The sequence below is a fragment of the Rhamphochromis sp. 'chilingali' genome (genome assembly GCF_963969265.1).
Source record: "Rhamphochromis sp. 'chilingali' genome assembly, chromosome: 16".
Classification (NCBI taxonomy): Eukaryota; Metazoa; Chordata; class Actinopteri; order Cichliformes; family Cichlidae; genus Rhamphochromis; species Rhamphochromis sp. 'chilingali'.
Window position 1 is genome coordinate 23,380,542 of NC_137943.1, and position 20,050 is coordinate 23,400,591.

Genomic DNA, 20,050 nt, shown 5'->3' on the forward strand with positions numbered 1-20,050 from the left:
TTGATTCTGATTATTTGTGCCATAACAGTGGTATAAACAGGAAATTATTGAAACCAACTCTGTGAATTCAATGAGAGGAACTGTTACAGAAAAAAAACAATAACAATGTAATGTTGACTCTATCTCACCTTTCTTTAATCCTAAATCTGCTCATCCTCACTTACTAGCTATCTTTTTACGTTAACATCAGCTGTGGCATGATACTTAAACTGAAACAGTAACGTGTATCCCAGACATTGACAGATCCCATGTTGTGCACAGTGTATTCCATTTTTAATGGAATATCTTTTGAGGACAACCAAACTGTATTACCAGAGTCATAGGTACAGGCCATGATCGTAAGGTGATGTTTGCTTTGGTCTGCAGTCCTGAGTAGAGCTATTCAAGTATCAACACTACCATAGACCAGTGTCTATGGTAGTGTTGAAGATGATGCTGCACTTGGGAATCCCATTTACTAGTTACACTCTGATTAGTTTAGACAGTGATTGAAAAAAGGCACAAGAATATGGAATTTTACAAAAAACTGTGAAAACCGCACTCCTGTCCCTGCATCAGATGCATCTAGTTCTTCATTAAATTCACATGGGCTCTTGTTGACCTTTAAGTAAAAATATGTAACACAACACTGCAAAAGTGCTTGCGGTAATGGCGTCGGAACCGGGACCAGGACCTTGATTTTTCATGCAACGTGCATGGTGTGTATTGTGCTCTTATTGGTTTTCAGCTAATAGCTCCTTGAGAATAACATTTTAGGTGCAAAAAATATTTTATGTCAGTCCAGTTGTATTGTTAGTTTTTGTAATATAGATTCAGAAATGGGAACAAATTGTGTACTTTTGCAACATGCTGCCATTGTAGTAAAGTGCCTAAAGATACAGATTTGCTAAGTTGATTCATAGGTCAGTGTTAAGTGGCTTAGCAAACAAATGAAAAACATAATTCTGAAAGCAGTCAGGTACAATAACTGGATTGAAAGTGCACGAAAATGCCAATATAAGGCCATGCATTCATTTCCAAGGCAATGAAAGAGCTTCACAGAGCCTAGAGAACTATTGCTCCAAACTACTTTATAAAACTATACGACAGTCTTTCTCGTGGGTAGCAAAATATGAAGAAATAAGTGTGATTTAAGACTCTTGCATAATGTTTATTTACAACAATCTCTATATACTCTTTTAATACAGAATATCCTCAACTGTACAAGTTATCTTTTGTACGAAATGTTCTGATTGTACTCTGTGACCATAGTGGGTAGATCATTTCTGTTTGTACTTCTTCTTGGTCAAAAGCCTTTCTGACTCTGTATTACTCTGTATTGATTGACCCCTTTGCAAAGGAAAATAAAACCTCACAAAGACAACTTATTTGTGCGCATTTCAATTTGTTATTTCCTTATTTTGCTCTTTGAATAGCAATTATATTATTATATATAACTATTACATACCTATTACTACATAACTAATATAACTATTACCTCAACTCATGACTGCCAATTGAATTCATATGAGTTCCCATTGATATGAATTCCCATTGTTTAAACATCAGCACAAAAACTCAAGCCTTGACCTGAGTCTCTTTCCAAAATTCAGCAACAGTGCCACACGTCGCCAACAGCTCCACGTTTTCACCCTCTGTACCTGTATAGTTCCATCCTGCAGCACCAAAAGAAAGAAAGCAACGTCTGCCTTGCCCTAGCAGCACCTATACCTATTCTTCTCTTTGGGTCCACTTATCATAAACTCATCATCATATTCTTATCGTATCTTTGGTAAATTCTGTTTTTTAGGGTGCTGAATCCAAAAATTATCCCAATTTACCTCCATCACTTACAATTTTCATTTGGAAAACATGAGGAGTTAAACGCTTAATTAAACTAAAAAGTCTCAACCTTACTTTTAAAAATTTGTTTAAATTTTTTTTTTTTTAAGTTTTGAAAGGTTTCAATGAGTAAAAAACTATAAGAAACTCAATCAAAAAAAAAAATCCTACACAGTTCTTTGGTTGCAAACCTGTGTTATCAGCCATTATTATCAACTGAGTGAGTGAGCACACGTGAGCCGTTATGCATTTATACAGCAGTATTTCACATACCATTGACAGACGGAAGAAGTAGTAATTCCTACCAACTTTTTAGACACTCCCAACTTTTTAAAACATCAACATTTTAATATGAGAATCAATTCTAGAACATAAATATCTGGTATAGGAGGAAGTGATATTTCAGTATTAATCCGCACACCACTGCCAATCAGAGAGATGGGTTAGCTAGTGTAGGAGCTAATCCGGTAGTTAATCTAAAAGCCAGTTCATTTGCCAATTCAAAAAAAAAAAGATTTTAGAAAATCTGTTATTTAATTGGTAATTTGAAAATGTTATTGTATGAAATTAGGTTTCTATTCAGGGTATTTAATTTACTTTTTAGTAATAATAGGTACAGATATTTCATTTTGAAATACTTATTTGTTTGTTGTTTATAGTTTTAATTAAATGATTGTACAACACATTTATTTAGTAATGTTTAAATAAATAACATAACTAAAATAGAAATTCTTAAATGAATTCAAAAGTCATTATTGGGATACAAAATTTTTATTTTGATGCATGGGTAGGTATTAGTGGTGCAACGGATCACGGTTGATCTGAAATCCGAACCGATCCCACTCCACGGTTCCGTATGCACGTGATCCGAAGATTCGAATAAGAAAAAAAAAGTATGTGTATGGTGCGCGTGGTGGGTCTGTCAAGCGATAGTTATGGTCAGCACTAGCGGTCCAAGTGGTGGAGCAGAGGAATTTGCGGCATTTAAGCAGCCTTTTGCTGCCCAATCCGACCGGGCTAAAGCTATTCCAAACCTATTGGGGTGTTTAGCTGCAGACGGGAGGCCGTATTCCGTTGTGCAAAACAAGGGGTTTAAACTGTGATGAACGTGCTTGAGCCACGCTATGATATCTCGTTGCGCGTCCACTTCAGTGTGACAAGATCGTTCCGAGCATGTATGAGCAGGAAAAGTTTAAAGTTATGGCTGAACTGTCCCAGGTATCTTCTGTTGCTCTAACTACAAATGGGTGGATCTCCAGGTCAACGGAAAGCCACGTGACCGTGACTGCTCGTTGTATCACAGCGGAGTGGTAGATACAAAGCCCTGCACTGCATTACATTAGCTTAGATGAAACTTTATTTATCTCTCGGGTGGGTTCCTCCGGGAAATTCAGTTTCCAGTAGCACAGCACCGACAGAAGTTGCAGAATGTGAGCAGAATTATACCATATATACACATATATAAATACAGAGTATACAAAAGGGATAAATAGAATAAATAGGAATAAAAATACAAGGGAATAGCACATTTCAAGTGAGTCTATTACACCGTTGGATATTAACAAAAACTATTGCACAGTGAAAAGGCACTACAGCTTACTTGTTCCCCCCTCCTTTGTCCCCGTTTCCCCTCCCTCTCCCCTCCAGCGAGGAGTTAAAAAGTTTGATGGCGTGTGGGACAAAGGACTTTTTAAGTCTGCTGGTCCTTGACTTTGGGAGAAGCAACCTGTCACTGAACAGACTCCTCTGGTTGTTTATGGCCGTGTGCAGAGGATGCCCAGCATGGTCCATAATGTCCATATGCACCTTAATTTGTTTTTATATCAGTGCGTGGAATGAGTCTTCAGTTGAATGTTTTTAATAAGCAAAAAATACTTAAATAAGTAAATGGCGAGTCGAATTTTTGTCTTTTTTTTTCTATTTTTGCTGATCCAAAAATTGATCCGATCCGTGACTTAAAACCGTGATCCAATCTGAACCGTGAGATTTTTGATCCATTTCACCACTAGTAGGTATGCACAGGTACAAGGATTAGAATGAAAAAGGTGTCCAAAGAAAAACTTTAAAAGACCTATTGTTCAAGGCCAGTTTATGAAATTACAAGAAAATTTGAAGCAAAATATAAAGAAAGAGAGTTGGATTCAAGATTTTTGGACAGTATCTATTTACAATAATAAATTAGTTTTACTGATGTACTTTTAATGACCCTAGCTCACATAAATCTTGCAGCTGGTAAAACTGGGTCCATCTTGCATTTTGAATGAACAACATTTAGGCTAATTTAAAACAACAGAATATGTGTTATTTTTTAAATTGTCTAAGAATGTGTAATAAGTTACAAATAGTTTTCCTTATTAATTAACTCTAAAATATCAGTAAAAACCTAAATAATATGTCAGAAGAATTTGTTTTCCTTCACTGTCATTATTTTGTTTGTTTATTTTGTTATTAAAAGTAGTTACTCAGACACTTTTTTCCAGTGAAAGTGTGATTCAGTATTTTGATACCGGTTTTGTAATTTTGCTGGGAAAATGCCTACTGGGTTTATTTACCAGATAGTTTTTCACATTCTGAAAATGAATACAGGAAATGTGTGTTTTGCCTCGATGAAAGCACTAAAGAGGACACTCAGATAGTCTATTGACAGTTCATGAATTCAAATTGCTCTGAGAGTAATCAGTCATGTAGTCTGAGAAAAAATGTTATTACAGCATTCTGTTAGTCGTTGTGTTCTCTTTGTGCTTTGGCTTTAAAAAAAAGGGTAAATTAGAAATATCAATTTATCTGATTTTGCAAAACATGAGGATTTTTGCCAGAACAGACAGAACATTTTTTGTTGCTATTTTTAACAGCATTTCTAACTATTCTGTTATGTTATACAATGTACTATATTCAGATATTGCAAAACTCACTAAGTAACTAGTCACAAAGTCACTGATATAAAAACAAATAAGCAAAAATGTTACACCCCTGAAAACAGGGGGAAAAGAATCACGAGAGTGATTATGACTTGCGTCTCTCATGCAGTAGTTTATTGCAGTGACGTTTCACATTCCGTACTGCTAAATGTCACATGGTGGAAGAAAAACACCAAACAATAAACCGAAACACCAAAGTGCTTATCATACATATACTTGAGCAGGCCTCCTGATAAAATGGCTGACAACCGCGGCGTTCTTAGCTCCTGCCGTTATCACAATGGCCATTACACAGTACAAAACACAGCTCAAAACCGCCACGTATATGTGCACAAAACTGCAATGTAATGCTTCTAACGCTTACAAAACAATGAAGGGTTACCTCTTAAATATCTTAACAGTGTACACATTGGAAATATATCAACTTTTAAACACTTTTACCTGAAAACAGGGGGAAAAGAATCACGAGAGTGATTATGACTTGCGTCTCTCATGCAGTAGTTTATTGCAGTGAGGAGAACGCGCGAAAGCCCCCTAGTGGAGAATAGAGACACTACTAATCGAGCCCAGAAAAGGCTTACTAGCCGATCACTGATGTATAGATTGTAGTTCTCTTAAGTAACATGAAAGCCATTAATATAACATGAAAAATAATAAACTCTTAACCACTTTCTTACCATATTTACATTATTTTCATCCTTATATCAACAGATATGAATTAGTATTAACTGAACAGTTTTATATGCAGTAGTCCTTCAACCTGTCACACTCTCCCCCACTCAAAAAATGTCGTCCCGACATTATACCGACAAGATGCTTTTCAGTCTATATTCTCTTGTAGTCAGGACATCAACAGTAGAGTGAACCAATGTCCTCAATTCTGTAGGTTTAACACCTGTTTCACCACAGTCCATCACTGGTGACTGAAGACAAAGTCTATAACCAGTCCATATGTGAGTCTTCACAAAGTCTATTGTCTATGGTTATAATCCACAGATGGGGAAAAGTTCATGTCTTTTTCTTGATGACAGTCTGTAAGTACAGTTCTCAAGTCATCAGTGAAAAAGTGTCAACTTACATTTGCTGGAGTCCATACAAACCAATGGGCTGGGTGCAGTATGACTGCACAGCTGGAAACCATGGAACCAGGCCCGGGTACACAGGAAGCAGTTGCGGTGCTGGCTGAACACTGTAGCAAGATGGGGTGCCCAGTTGGTCATACGTCATCCGTCTTGGCGGGTGTCTCTCTCGCTGTGGCCGCTGAGGTGTCTCCTCCTCAAGTACAACAGGTGGAGGAGGGGCAGGTATGTCACCTGCAGTGGGCTCTGCCTCCTCACAAGTTGTCTCCACGGCAGCTGGGTCAGGCGCCTCCAGATGGTCTCCAGCAAGAGGCTCTGGTGTTGGTGCAAGAGCAGGGACTGAAGCTGCGGGCTGAGAAGTTGCTGTGAGAAGTTCTTGTTCTGATGGCTGGGACACAGGTTGAGGTGGTGCGTAATGACAGCGGTATTCATCAACACTGCCCTCATCATCAGAGTCTGGCACAACAGCGACGGGTTTATCAGTCTTTTTCTGTTCATGTCTTGTACGATTATCCTTTTCAGGCACTTTTTCAAAAGGTAAGTGGTCACATGACATAAGCAAGTTTCTGTGAAGCACTCTAGAGCGCCCTCTGCCTCTCTCCGGTCTTACCTCATAGATAGGGAGGTCAGGCCCCATTTGTCTGACTACTGTGTGAACAGTGTCCTCCCAATAGTCTCTCAGTTTCCCTGGGCCTCCTCTAGGTGTCAGGTTTTTGACCAGAACTCTCTCGCCAGGTTGTAACACAGAACTCCTTACTTTTGTGTCGTAGTGTCTTTTGCCCTTTTCAGCAGCTTTCTTTGCATTCTCATTTGCTATAGAGTAGGCTTGTTCCATGCTCTTTCTCCATTTTTCAACATAGTCTCTGTGGTCACTAAAATCTGTTTCTGAGTACAGTCCAAAGAGCATATCTACTGGTAGCCTGGGTGACCGTCCAAACAGTAGGTAAAATGGGGAGTAGCCAGTGACTTCACAACGTGTGCAATTATATGCATACATTAGCTTATTGATAGATTCCTTCCAGTTTGACTTTTGTGTTTCAGTTAGCGTTCTAAGCATTTGCAACAATGTCCTGTTCATACGTTCAACTTGACCGTTCCCCATTGGGTGATAGGGTGTTGTCCTAGAACCGGCCATGGCACACAGTTTCTTGAGCTGACTGAATAGCTGATTTTCAAATTCACCTCCTTGGTCATGGTGAATGCGACAGGGGAAGCCAAACTTTAGGGCATAGTCATTGAATATCAGGTTTGCAGCAGTTTTGCCTGACTTGGAGGTGGTGGCATAGGCTTGGGCAAAACGTGTGAAGTGGTCAGTTATCACTAGTATATATTCATAACCGCCTTTGCATTTTTCAAGATGGAGAAAGTCTATACACACCAGCTCAAAGGGCTGCGTAGTTACAATGTTTGTTAAAGGAGCTCTTGTTTCATGGCTGGGCTTTTTCTGCTTTACACAGGAACAAACGTTGGTCACATAATGCTCGATGTCTGCCTGCATGTGTGGCCAAAAGAAGCGTTCACGTATCAAAGACACTGTGCGATCAACACCTTGATGGCCCATATTATTGTGCAGCTCTTCAAGTACAGTCTTTTTGAACTGATCTGGCAGGACTAGCTGTTTCCGGGCAGAAGTGAGTCTGTACAAGATGCCATTGTTATCTAGTCTTAACTTGCCCCACTCTCTGAACAAACATTTTGTCTTAGGGTCAAATGTTCTTAGCTCTTTGGGCAGTGGTTTTGAATCTGTCTGTTTACACTGTAATACAGGGCTTATAACAGGATCAGACTTTTGCGCTTCATTAAGCTGTTCTTTTGGTATGGGTGTGAATATTGCTTCTGCTGGCTCACCTTCTGCTGTGACTGACATTGCTGCAGCTGAGAGTGTCCATGCGGCAGGTGTGTCTTTCTGTACCTCAATGGCCTGGATAGCAGCTGCGATAGTGTCCGGTGGCACTTCCTCAGAGCAGTCTCTCATTAAGGTTTCTACATCAAGTGGCATTCTTGATAAAGCATCTGCATCACTGTTTTCCTTCCCTGGTTTGTACTTAATGGTGAAGTGAAAATCAGCGAGCTCAGCAACCCATCTTGATGTGGTGGCATTCAGTTTGGCTGTTGACAGAATGTACGTTAGCGGGTTGTTATCGCTGTAGACAGTAAATGTTGGGGCATAGTACAAATAGTCTCTGAATTTGTCAGTGATAGCCCACTTCAATGCTAAAAATTCTAGTTTTCCTGCATGGAAGTGGTAGTTTTTTTCAGCCGCTGTTAGAGTACGGGAGCCATAAGCAATAACTCGCAGCTTACCATCTTGTCTCTGGTACAACACTGCGCCTAGCCCTTTGTGTGAGGCGTCTGTGTGTACGATGAACGGCTGTGTGAAATCTGGGAACCCCAGCACTGGTGGGTGGAGCAAACAGTCTATTAGTTCTTCAAGCGCACCTTGATGCTGGCCAGTCCACACGATTTGTTTTGAGGAGGGCACAACTTGACTGGCTCTCTTTGGTCTTGCCCTTGGCCCTTTTGTGGTGTCTGAGTTCTCTGTGATTTTGTCAGCTTTTAACAGTTCATACAAACAACCTGCTTTTCTGGAGAAGTCTTTTATGTATTGTCTGTAGTAGGAGAGAAGGCCTAACATTTTTCTGAGCTGACCAACATTTTGTGGTTTTATACCTTTGAGTGCTTTGACTGCTTCAAAGTCTGCAGGATCCACTTTACTGCCTTCTGCAGACACTATTCTGCCCAAATAGCGCACCTCAGACTTAAACATGTCGCACTTACTTGGCTTAAGCTTTATACCAAAGCCTCTCAATCTCTGGAGCACTTTTCTCACGTCCTCCAAGTGACCTTTGAACGTTTTGCTGTAAACTAATGTGTCATCCAGATAGGGGATGCAGATGTTGTCGCGCAGCCCGTCCAGGCACTCTTCCATACAGCGCTGAAATGCTGCAGGGGCATTCATAAGTCCAAAGGGGATGCGAATCCACTCATATAATCCCCAGGGGGTCACAAAAGCAGTGAGTGGACGACTTTCTTCTGACATGAACCCCTGGTGGTACGCTTTCCCCTGATCTAAAAGCGAAAACCAGGAGTTTCCACCCAAACTGTCCATAATGTCCTGGACGCGTGGGATGGGCTGGCGATCAGGATGGGTTTTCCGATTCAGGTCTCTGTAGTCTATGCACAGTCTTAAAGTACCATCTTTTTTTCTAACACAAACAACTGGTGAGGAGTATGACGAGTCGGACTTTCTGACCCAGCCTTGTGCTATTAAATCATGCAGGTAACTTTTCATCTCTTGGTAGAGCGGCCGTGGCACAGACAGGTATGTGCGTTTGACTGGTTCGCTGTCTTTGAGCGATATGGTCATTTTCAGTTTTTCAATACAGCCTATATCATTGTCTGTTTTAGAGAAAGACTGGCATTCCTCTCTGAGCATCTGTTTCGCTAATACTCTCTGCTCTTCACCCAGGTGGCTAAGATCTACAGGTGGGTCCCACTCTTCACTAGCGCTACACTGGGCTTGTGTATTTGTCTGGTTAACAGTAGCTACAGATGTGGCTTTTTCAAACACCTGGGCAGGTAAAACAGCTGTAATAGTCTGAACCGTGCCAACTAATGTACGGCCTGGTATGACAATTTCATGGTCAGTTGGGTTAGACACACCTAGTGTTATGACGGGTAAAGTACCCTTCTTAACTTTAACCAAAGTGTCAAAAAACTCAAGATCATCTGGCCACTGGGGGTTTAAGTCTGGCTCAAATATCATGACCATGTCTTGTTTAAATGGCCCTGCTGCTATACGACCCTCAACATGCATGTGGCTTTTTTTAGGTACAGTAATACAGTCTTTCTTTGTCATCACTTTGTACTCGTCAACTGCATCTGCACTAACAGCCTGTATAAAAGCTTTCACCTTGTGTCTTTTGAGGCTGGGAAATGCTTTTCTCACTGTGCTGTACAGTTTGGCTTGGTCAGTCTTATTCACAATGTATTCAATTACATTGTAGCCTATAATAGGGCATGTGAGCTGAAAACCTTTCATTACCAACATGGGGATGGTCAATTTCTCAGTTTGTTCAGTTCCGGAAACAAGTTGGAAGGTTGTCTCAACCCACCCAAGATATGGCATGTTGGTCCCATTTGCTGCGGTCAGGGTGAGTTCAGATGTGTCCATAATATCTGCTACATCTCTCAGCTCTGTGTGTGGCAGATAGTCCTTTTTCCACTTCTCATCGATGATTGATACCTGTGAGCCTGAGTCCCATAGAGCTTGAAGCCTGTGGCCGTCCAGGAAACACTCAACCAGACATTGCCTGCCCACCAGAGATGTGACTTTGTGAGGGGAATTTACATGAGCTGGCGACAGTGGTACCTGGACAGTCTCATTTTCTTTCTTAGTCTTTAAGCCAGTGCATTGTCTCTTATGTTGTCTCCAGTGTTGTTTCTGGCATGTTCTTGAACAATAAAGTGCGTTTTTACATGCTGAACACTGTCTCATGCCTGACTTTTCTTGTTTACAGTTGGAGCAATGTTGGGACTTGTGGATGATGGGCATGGTTAACACTCGTCCCTCGGTGGTAACCATTGCTGGTTTAAATGTTTCTCTTTATATGGTCTCATACCTCTGCTTCTACATCCAGCCTGAAAGTGTTCTCTACTCCCACAGAGGTAGCAGTGGGTGCAGCGCTCGTTGACTCCATTCTGCTGGCAGATGTGGCACCTCCTCTCACGGCGGGCTGGACTACCTGTGTAGTGCTGTACAGGATACTGAGGGGGTGGTGGTCTTTGACGGGGGCCCTGGAAGCTATAATACTGCTGGTCCCTATCATACTGCATAACTGGTGGTGGGGCATATGACTGAGGACCAGGCACCGGCTGCTGTAGAGTTTCTTTAATCTGAGCTATCTCTGCACTGAGACCTTTCAGGGAGGCTACACCTGTCTTAAGCTCCACTAACTCAGTTAAAAGCTCGGGTGGTATCTTAGCTTTAGCTTCTTTCACAGGGTTCTTTTTTTTTTTTTTTTTTTTTTTTTAAATAAATAGGACAGGGGGAATGAATGAGAGAAAGAGGGGGAGAGAAAGAAAGAAAACCAAAGGGGAGAAGAGACGGTGAGAAGGGGGGGGAAGAGAGAGAAAAAAAAAAAAAACTCCTGGGTCACCTGTATGGAGAGAAAAAAAACAAACAAACAAACAAACAAAAACAAACAGAGGAGACAGCAAACAACAAAGAGCAACATAATAATAGAGAAAACAAAGCACCATCACAATAAACTAGCTAGTCATAGATATCAGTATTTACTAAGTAATAAACGATATTGTGCAGCACGCAAGATAGACAGCGCACAGTGTGCTTTGAGGCAGCAGCCAAGAAAGCTTTAGTCCGCGTCTGTGAATACCCATGTGTGCATACCTGTGTGGATCAGCATGCTTGCATTCCAAAGGTTTCTCCATGTAATGATCTGCTAGGGAGTGTGGGGGGGCCACAGCCCCGTCCTCCAGGGTGTGAAGCGGGTATGGAGGAGATCAAAACTCCAGACATCCAGAGGCCCCCAGAACACAAGAGACCATGGAAGACCAACAGAGGGGCAGCCGCGCCACTGTCCCAGTAAGAGCTGAGGAGAGTCCCAGATGAGGGCTCGCCCAGCAGCCGCGGAGCAGAAGTCAGGGGGAGTTGCAGTGACGCGCCCGTGAGCTCCGCCGGCCCCCAGCTGCGCCTGAGTGACCGAGCCCTAGGCCGAGAGGCCGGGGGCACCCCACCTCCAAAGGGGCCCGAGCGAGCCCCAGGCCCCAGGCCCCGACAAGCGGCCGCCAAGGAGTGAGCCGGTGTGCACCCGGACGCCCACCCCCAGACACAAAGAACCACCAACACACCGACACCTGAGGGAGTCCGCCACCGGCAGGGGAAGTGGTGGTGGGTGGAAATAGGCCTCCAAACCTTGGGTTCTTAGCTGGTGACACATCATCTGACTGCACTGCACTCACACTTGTAGCAGTCTGTGATGCTAAGCATCTCTTCTTGTTTTTCCTTTCTGCCTCATTGGCACAAGCCATATTTAACCTCTCTAACAGGAGTTCATCAGGTGTCTTAGAGTCTAACAGGAGTGGCTGCATATCTATCCTGACACTGTCACTCTGGAAGCCTGTGAGTATGGTGTGCAAACACATACGCTGGACTAAAGCTGGGTCGTATTTGAGTCCTGACTCTGATTCTTGGGAAGCAAATAAGACTTTCTGCTTTAGATCTAAAACTCTCATCAGGAAGCTTTGAGCAGTCTCTTTTGGGGTCTGCACCTCAGAGGCAAGTTGTTTATACAGTTCAGTGGCGCTCTTCTCCTGGAAATGGGAGCGCAGTATGCGGCGTAGAGTCGGAAGGGTGAGTTGAGCTTTTCCCTCCAAATAGCTGCGTAGTTGCAGACCTGGCAAGATAGCTCTGATGACAGCATCTACAATGTCAAGCTCTGAGTAGCCTCTGCTCAGTCCATTTTCAATCTGGTGAGCAAGATTGAAAATATCAGGCCAATCTGGCCTGATATTTTGAAATCTTTCTGCCAGTAAGGGCTTGGTCGTTGGGGGGTACTTGACACAGATGAGTTAGGGACAAAGCGATTACCTTGGGAGTGAGAAATAACCGCTGTGTTAACTGCATTAGCTGTCTCTGTTACCAGTGTGGTTGCTGTGTTTGGTTGCTCTCTGTGTCCTGAATCACCCTCTTCATTTGCATTTGGTTCAGTCTCAACAATTGTCTCTTTCATTATTTCAGCAATCTTATCATTAAGCAACAACAGTTCTGACATTCCTTCATCCTCAAGTACTGTCATACCTTCTCTCTCAATGTGTATTTGGATGTGTGTTAGCAGTGACAGTCGTGTTTTTCTGCTAACATCTATTTTCTCTGCAATGCCAAGGAACTCGCAGATTGACACTAGTTGATCTTTGGACAGAGTGTGCATTTCACGCACAACCTCCTCTCGCAGCTCTTCCACCGAAGACATTGTGGCAGTAGGCAGGAAGAATTTTGCATGTACAGGTGACGCTGAGCTGAGTCGTTTTTGCAGCCCCTGATGATCTCTGGCTGGCCTCAGGAAACATGCGCTAAAACACAGCTACCAGTTCGCCTCGACAGCAACACTTTCCTCACTGCAGTCTGCCTGGGTTGTAGTGGGGGGATTTAGCTGGCTTGGACTACGATGTGCAGATTGTGGACACCGGACATCTAAGCAGCTATCCCAGCGATGCCTCCAAATGTTACACCCCTGAAAACAGGGGGAAAAGAATCACGAGAGTGATTATGACTTGCGTCTCTCATGCAGTAGTTTATTGCAGTGACGTTTCACATTCCGTACTGCTAAATGTCACATGGTGGAAGAAAAACACCAAACAATAAACCGAAACACCAAAGTGCTTATCATACATATACTTGAGCAGGCCTCCTGATAAAATGGCTGACAACCGCGGCGTTCTTAGCTCCTGCCGTTATCACAATGGCCATTACACAGTACAAAACACAGCTCAAAACCGCCACGTATATGTGCACAAAACTGCAATGTAATGCTTCTAACGCTTACAAAACAATGAAGGGTTACCTCTTAAATATCTTAACAGTGTACACATTGGAAATATATCAACTTTTAAACACTTTTACCTGAAAACAGGGGGAAAAGAATCACGAGAGTGATTATGACTTGCGTCTCTCATGCAGTAGTTTATTGCAGTGAGGAGAACGCGCGAAAGCCCCCTAGTGGAGAATAGAGACACTACTAATCGAGCCCAGAAAAGGCTTACTAGCCGATCACTGATGTATAGATTGTAGTTCTCTTAAGTAACATGAAAGCCATTAATATAACATGAAAAATAATAAACTCTTAACCACTTTCTTACCATATTTACATTATTTTCATCCTTATATCAACAGATATGAATTAGTATTAACTGAACAGTTTTATATGCAGTAGTCCTTCAACCTGTCACAAAAACAGCAAAAAGCCTGTCTTAAATTTACAGTTAACATTGAGCCAAAATGGCAAAGCAAACAGTTAGAATTTAACTTTTTCTGTAATGTACAGTCTGGAAAAACAAAACAAAACAAACAAAACCCTTTTGCTTATTGCTTATTAGAGCAACAGTCAAACTCACACGCGTCATCATAACCAACTGGTCGGTAATATTGCCCTCAATTATACACATATACGTGTCGGCCATGAATAACACATTTATATAAGTCATCAAACGATTTGCATGAAGGCAGGATTTAAGGACATTTGCAGCATCTGAGGCAGGAGCCCATGTTACTCTCCTTTGGTGCTTGGTTCCCCATTCTTGATTGTGGATTTAGCAGTAATATGTTTGTTTCTGAAAAATGAAATAGATTAGAAAGATGTTTAACATCACAGCAACTGTTTAAAACTTTATCAAACGCTGCACTGAGATCAATGGGGCCAGAACATGATGAATACACTAGTGCCAAATCACAAAAACAGTTGCCCCACAACAATCAGATGATCCCCATGAGCAAGCACTTGGCAACCATGGAAAGGAAAAGCTTCCTTTTAACAGGAAGAACCTTCCAGCAGAACCAGGCTCAGGGAGGGAGCGTCATCTGTTGCGAGTAGTTGGGAGTAAAAGGAGGAAGACAGGACAAAAGATGTGCTGTGGAAGAGAGTGCAACATTAATAATAACAAAGGATCAAATGCAAAGTGGTCTGTAAACACAGTCACACAGTGAGTGAAAGCTGAATAAGAAGAACTACACAGTGCATCATGGGAAGCCCTCAAAAGCCGAGGCTTGTTGCAGTGTGACTAAGGGAAGATTCAGGGTTACTCGATCCAGGCCTAACTATCTGCTTTTTCATAGAGGAAAGTTTTAAACCTAATTGTGAAGGTAGAGAAGGTGTCTGAATCAAAACTGGGAACTGGTTCCACAGAAGAGAGGCCTGCAAGCTGAAGGCTCTGCTTCCCATTCTACATTTAAATATCTTAAGAACCACACGTATATCAGTCTGAGAGCAAAGTGCTCAATTAGGGTAATACGGTACTGTGAGGTCTTTAAGATAAGACTGAGCCTGATTGTTCAAGATCTTGCATGTGATGAGAAGCACTTTAAATTCATTTCTGGAAGAAGAGACAGCATCGTGGAAGGGCAGACCACTGGACAGCAGGTACCACCAGCAAATAGAAGAAGTGCAACTTAAATGGTGCCAACCAATCAGTGTTTTAAAAAATATCAAATTTCAGTTCATTAAGATTTTAAAGTCACTATCAAGCTTGATTTAAAAGTGGAATGTCCGTTTCTGACACATGGTCAAAAGACCACACGGTGTGAGAAGAAGGTAAAAATATTTGTCCTACTAATCATATTTAAAATGGCATCAATGTTTAAATAAAAATTACTTGTGTGTGTGAAGCTGTAGAAACTAGTGATAGGATTTCCAGTTCTTTTTAGAGAACTGGCTCTTTCGGCTCGGCTCACTAAAAAGAACCGGCTCTTTCGGCTCCGAACCGGCTCTTCAGGTTGTTTTGTTGCTGTAATTAATTAATTATCAACAACAATATAAAATTATGCACAAAAGAAATTAGTATTGTAAAAAAACGTGGTTTTCTTTATGTGTGTTTATATATAAATAGTTATAGGTGCCCCTAGAGACAAAACACGTACAAACTCCAAAACACATTTCTAGCGTTAACTGAACTTCCAAAACAGAGCTACCTAGATCACTTAAATTACACAATCAAATTCATATGTCTATTGTTTTTGTATTAATACACAAACACTCATATATATATATATATATATATATATATATGAGTAGCTAGGCGAGTGGCTCCAACAGATCCCGGGAATAACATCGGAGATCTCTGTCCAGAAGAGCGCAGTCCTGGGAACAGCTAAGATACTGCGCAGGACCCTCAAGCTCCCAGGCCTCTGGTAGAGGACCCGAGCTTGAAGGATAAACCGCCCGCAGGGGCGCGCTGGGTGTTTATATACACTCAACAAAAATATAAACGCAACACCTTTGTTACTGCTCCCATTCCCCATGGGATGGACGTAGAGACCTAAAATTCATTCCAGATACACAATATAACCATCCCTCCCAAACAGTGGTCACAAATCAGTCCAAATGTGTGGTAGTGGGCACATCTGCCATATTGAGATAATCCATCCCACCTCACAGGTGTGCCACATCAGGATGCTGATCTGACATCATGAGTAGTGCACAGGTGTACCTCAGACTGCCCACAACAAAAGGCCACCCTGGAATGTGCAGTTTTGTCTCACAGCAAAATGCCACAGATGCCACAAGCAATGAGGGAGCGTGCAATTGGCATGCTGACAGCAGGAATGTCAACCAGATCTGTCGCCCGTGCATTGAATGTTCATTTCTCAACCATAAGCCGTCTCCACAGGCGTTTCAGAGAATATGGCAGCACATCCAACCGGCCTCACAACCGCAGACCTCGTGTAACCACACCAGCCCAGGACCTCCACATCCAGCAGGTTCACCTCCAAGATCGTCTGAGACCAGCCACCCAGACAGCTGCTGGAACAATTGGTTTGCACAACCAAACAATTTCTGCACAAACTGTCAGAAACCGTCTCAGGGACGCTCAACTGCATGCCCGTCGTCCTCATCGGGGTCTTGACCTGACTCCAGCTCGTCGCCGTAACAGACTTGTGTGGGCAAATGCTCACATTCGATGGCGTCTGGCACGTTGGAGAGGTGTGCGCTTCACGGATGAATCATGGTTCACATTGTTCAGGGCAGATGGCAGCTGAGAATGTCCCAGTTCTTGCATGGCCAGCATACTCATCGGACATGTCACCCATTGAGCATGTTCGGGATGTGCTTGACCGGCGTATACGACAGCGTGTACCAGTTCCCACGAATATCCAACAACCTCGCACAGCCATTGAAGTGGAGTGGACCAACATTCCACAGGCCACAATTGACAATCTGATAGACTCCATGCGACGATGTGTTGCACTGCATGAGGCAAATGGTGGTCACACCAGATACTGACCGGTTCTGGGTCCCGAGACCCCCAATAGCGCAAAAAACTGCACATTCCAGGGTGGCCTTTTGTTGTGGGCAGTCTGAGGTACACCTGTGCACTACTCATGATGTCAGATCAGCATCCTGATGTGGCACACCTGTGAGGTGGGATGGATTATCTGAATATAGCAGATGTGCCCACTACCACACATTTGGACTGATTTGTGACCACTGTTTGGGAGGGATGGTTATATTGTGTATCTGGAATGAATTTTAGGTCTCTACGTCCATCCCATGGGGAATGGGAGCAGTAACAAAGGTGTTGCGTTTATATTTTTGTTGAGTGTATATATATATATATATATATATATAAAAACACCACCCAGCACGCCCCTGCGGGCGGTTTATCCTTCAAGCTCGGGTCCTCTACCAGAGGCCTGGGAGCTTGAGGGTCCTGCGCAGTATCTTAGCTGTTCCCAGGACTGCGCTCTTCTGGACAGAGATCTCCGATGTTATTCCCGGGATCTGCTGGAGCCACTCGCCTAGCTTTGGAGTTACCGCACCCAGTGCTCCGATTACCACGGGGACCACCGTTACCTTCACCCTCCACATCCTCTCGAGCTCTTCTCTGAGCCCTTGGTATTTCTCCAGCTTCTCGTATTCCTTCTTCCTGATATTGCTGTCATTCGGAACCGCTACGTCGATCACTACGGCCGTCTTCTTCTGTTTGTCTACCACCACTATGTCCGGTTGGTTAGCCACCACCATTTTGTCCGTCTGTATCTGGAAGTCCCACAGGATCTTAGCTCGGTCATTCTCCACCACCCTTGGGGGCATCTCCCATTTTGACCTCGGGACTTCCAGGTTATACTCGGCACAGATGTTCCTGTACACTATGCTGGCCACCTGGTTATGGCGTTCCATGTATGCCTTGCCTGCTAGCATCTTGCACCCTGCTGTTATGTTCTGGATTGTCTCTGGGGCATCTTTACACAGCCTGCACCTGGGGTCTTGCCTGGTGTGATAGACCCCAGCCTCTATGGATCTTGTGCTCAGAGCTTGTTCTTGTGCTGCCATGATTAGTGCCTCTGTGCTGTCTTTCAGTCCAGCTTTGTCCAGCCACTGGTAGGATTTCTGGATATCAGCCACCCCCTCTATCTGCCGGTGGTACATACCGTGCAGGGGCCTGTCCTTCCATGATGGTTCCTCGCCTTCCTCCACTTTCTTGGGTTTCTGCTGCCTGAGGTATTCACTGAGCACTCGGTCAGTTGGGGCCATCTTCCCAATGTATTCTTGGATGTTCGTTGTCTCATCCTGGACTGTGGTGCTGACACTCACCAGTCCCCGGCCCCCTTCCTTCCGCTTAGCGTACAGCCTCAGGGTGCTGGACTTGGGGTGAAACCCTCCATGCATGGTAAGGAGCTTTCTTGTCTTTATGTCAGTGGCTTCTATCTCCTCCTTTGGCCAGCCTATTACCCCAGCAGGGTACCTGATCACGGGCAGGGCATAGGTGTTGATGGCCCGGATCTTGTTCTTACCATTCAGCTGACTCCTCAGGACTTGCCTGACCCTCTGCAGGTACTTGGTGGTTGCAGCTTTTCTAGCGGCCTCTTCATGGTTCCCATTCGCCTGCGGGATCCCCAGGTACTTGTAACTGTCCTCTATGTCTGCAATGTTGCCTTCTGGTAGTTCAATCCCCTCAGTTCTGACTACCTTCCCTCTCTTTGTTACCATCCGACTACACTTCTCCAGTCCGAACGACATTCCAATGTCATTGCTGTATAGCCTGGTAGTGTGGATCAGTGAATCGATGTCTCGTTCACTCTTGGCATACAGCTTGATGTCATCCATGTACAGGAGGTGGCTGACAACTGCTCCGTTCCGTAGTCGGTATCCGTAGCCAGTCTTGTTAATGATCTCACTGAGGGGGTTCAGGCCTATGCAGAACAGCAGTGGGGACAGAGCATCTCCTTGGTAGATCCCGCACTTGATGGTGACTTGTGCTATGGGCTTGGAGTTGGCCTCTAGTGTTGTACGCCACATCCCCATTGAGTTCCTGATGAAGGCTCTTAGGGTCCCATTGATCTTGTACAATTCTAGGCATTCCAGTATCCAGCTGTGGGGCATTGAGTCATAGGCCTTCTTGTAATCAATCCAGGCAGTGCACAGGTTGGTCAGTCTGGTCTTGCAGTCTCGGCTGATTGTTCTGTCTACCAGTAGCTGGTGTTTTGCGCCTCTGGTATTCTTGCCAATTCCTTTCTGTGTCCCGCTCATGTATTGACCCATGTGCCTGTTCATCTTAGCCGATATGATGCCTGACAGGAGCTTCCATGTAGTACTGAGGCAGGTTATTGGTCGGTAGTTGGAGGGGACCGGTCCCTTCTTGGGGTCCTTGGGGATCAGGACCGTCCGACCTTCGGTTAGCCATTCCGGGTGTCTCTCATTAACTAGCAGCTGGTTCATTTGTGCTGCTAGACGCTCGTGGAGTGCAGTCAGCTTCTTTAGCCAGTAGGCGTGAACCATGTCGGGCCCTGGTGCTGTCCAACTCTTCATACTGGAGACCCTTTCTTGGATATCTGCCACTGTGATGGTTACTGGACCCTGTTCGGGGAGGTTGCTGTGGTCTGCCCTCAGATCCACTAGCCACTGAGCATTGCCGTTATGGGTTGCGTCCTTCTCCCATATGCTCTTCCAGTATTGCTCGGTCTCCAGCCTTGGTGGTGCTGTTCTCTTATTGTTCCCTTGCCACTGAGAGTACACCTTTGCTGGTTCTGTGGAGAACAGCTGGTTTATTCTCCTGCCTTCTATCTCTCTGGTGTACCTTCTCAAGCGGCTGGCCAAGGCTGTGAGTCTTTGCTTGGCAGTTTCTAAGGCCTCAGGTATGGACAGCTTGCTGTATTTCTTATGCACCTTCTTTGTCGCACCTTTCTGCAACTCCGTTAGTTGGCTAACCTCCCTCCGTGCTACTTTGATCTTGCCCTCTAGCCTCCTTCTCCATGGAGGGTACTGCCCCTTGTGGCTGTTCAACTTGTAGCCAAGCATCTCACTGATCACTGCTGCCGTATTGTAGATCAGCTTGTTAGTGTCGGTAATCGTGGTTGTAGGTATCGTCCGTAGTGCTGCATTAACATCATCTAGCAGACCTTCTGAGGGTACTTCACGTAATCTTGGTAACCGGCTACGGGGGATCCAGGTTTCAAGCTTGGCCATGATCCTATCTTTCAGGTCAGTTCCTCTCGCACTT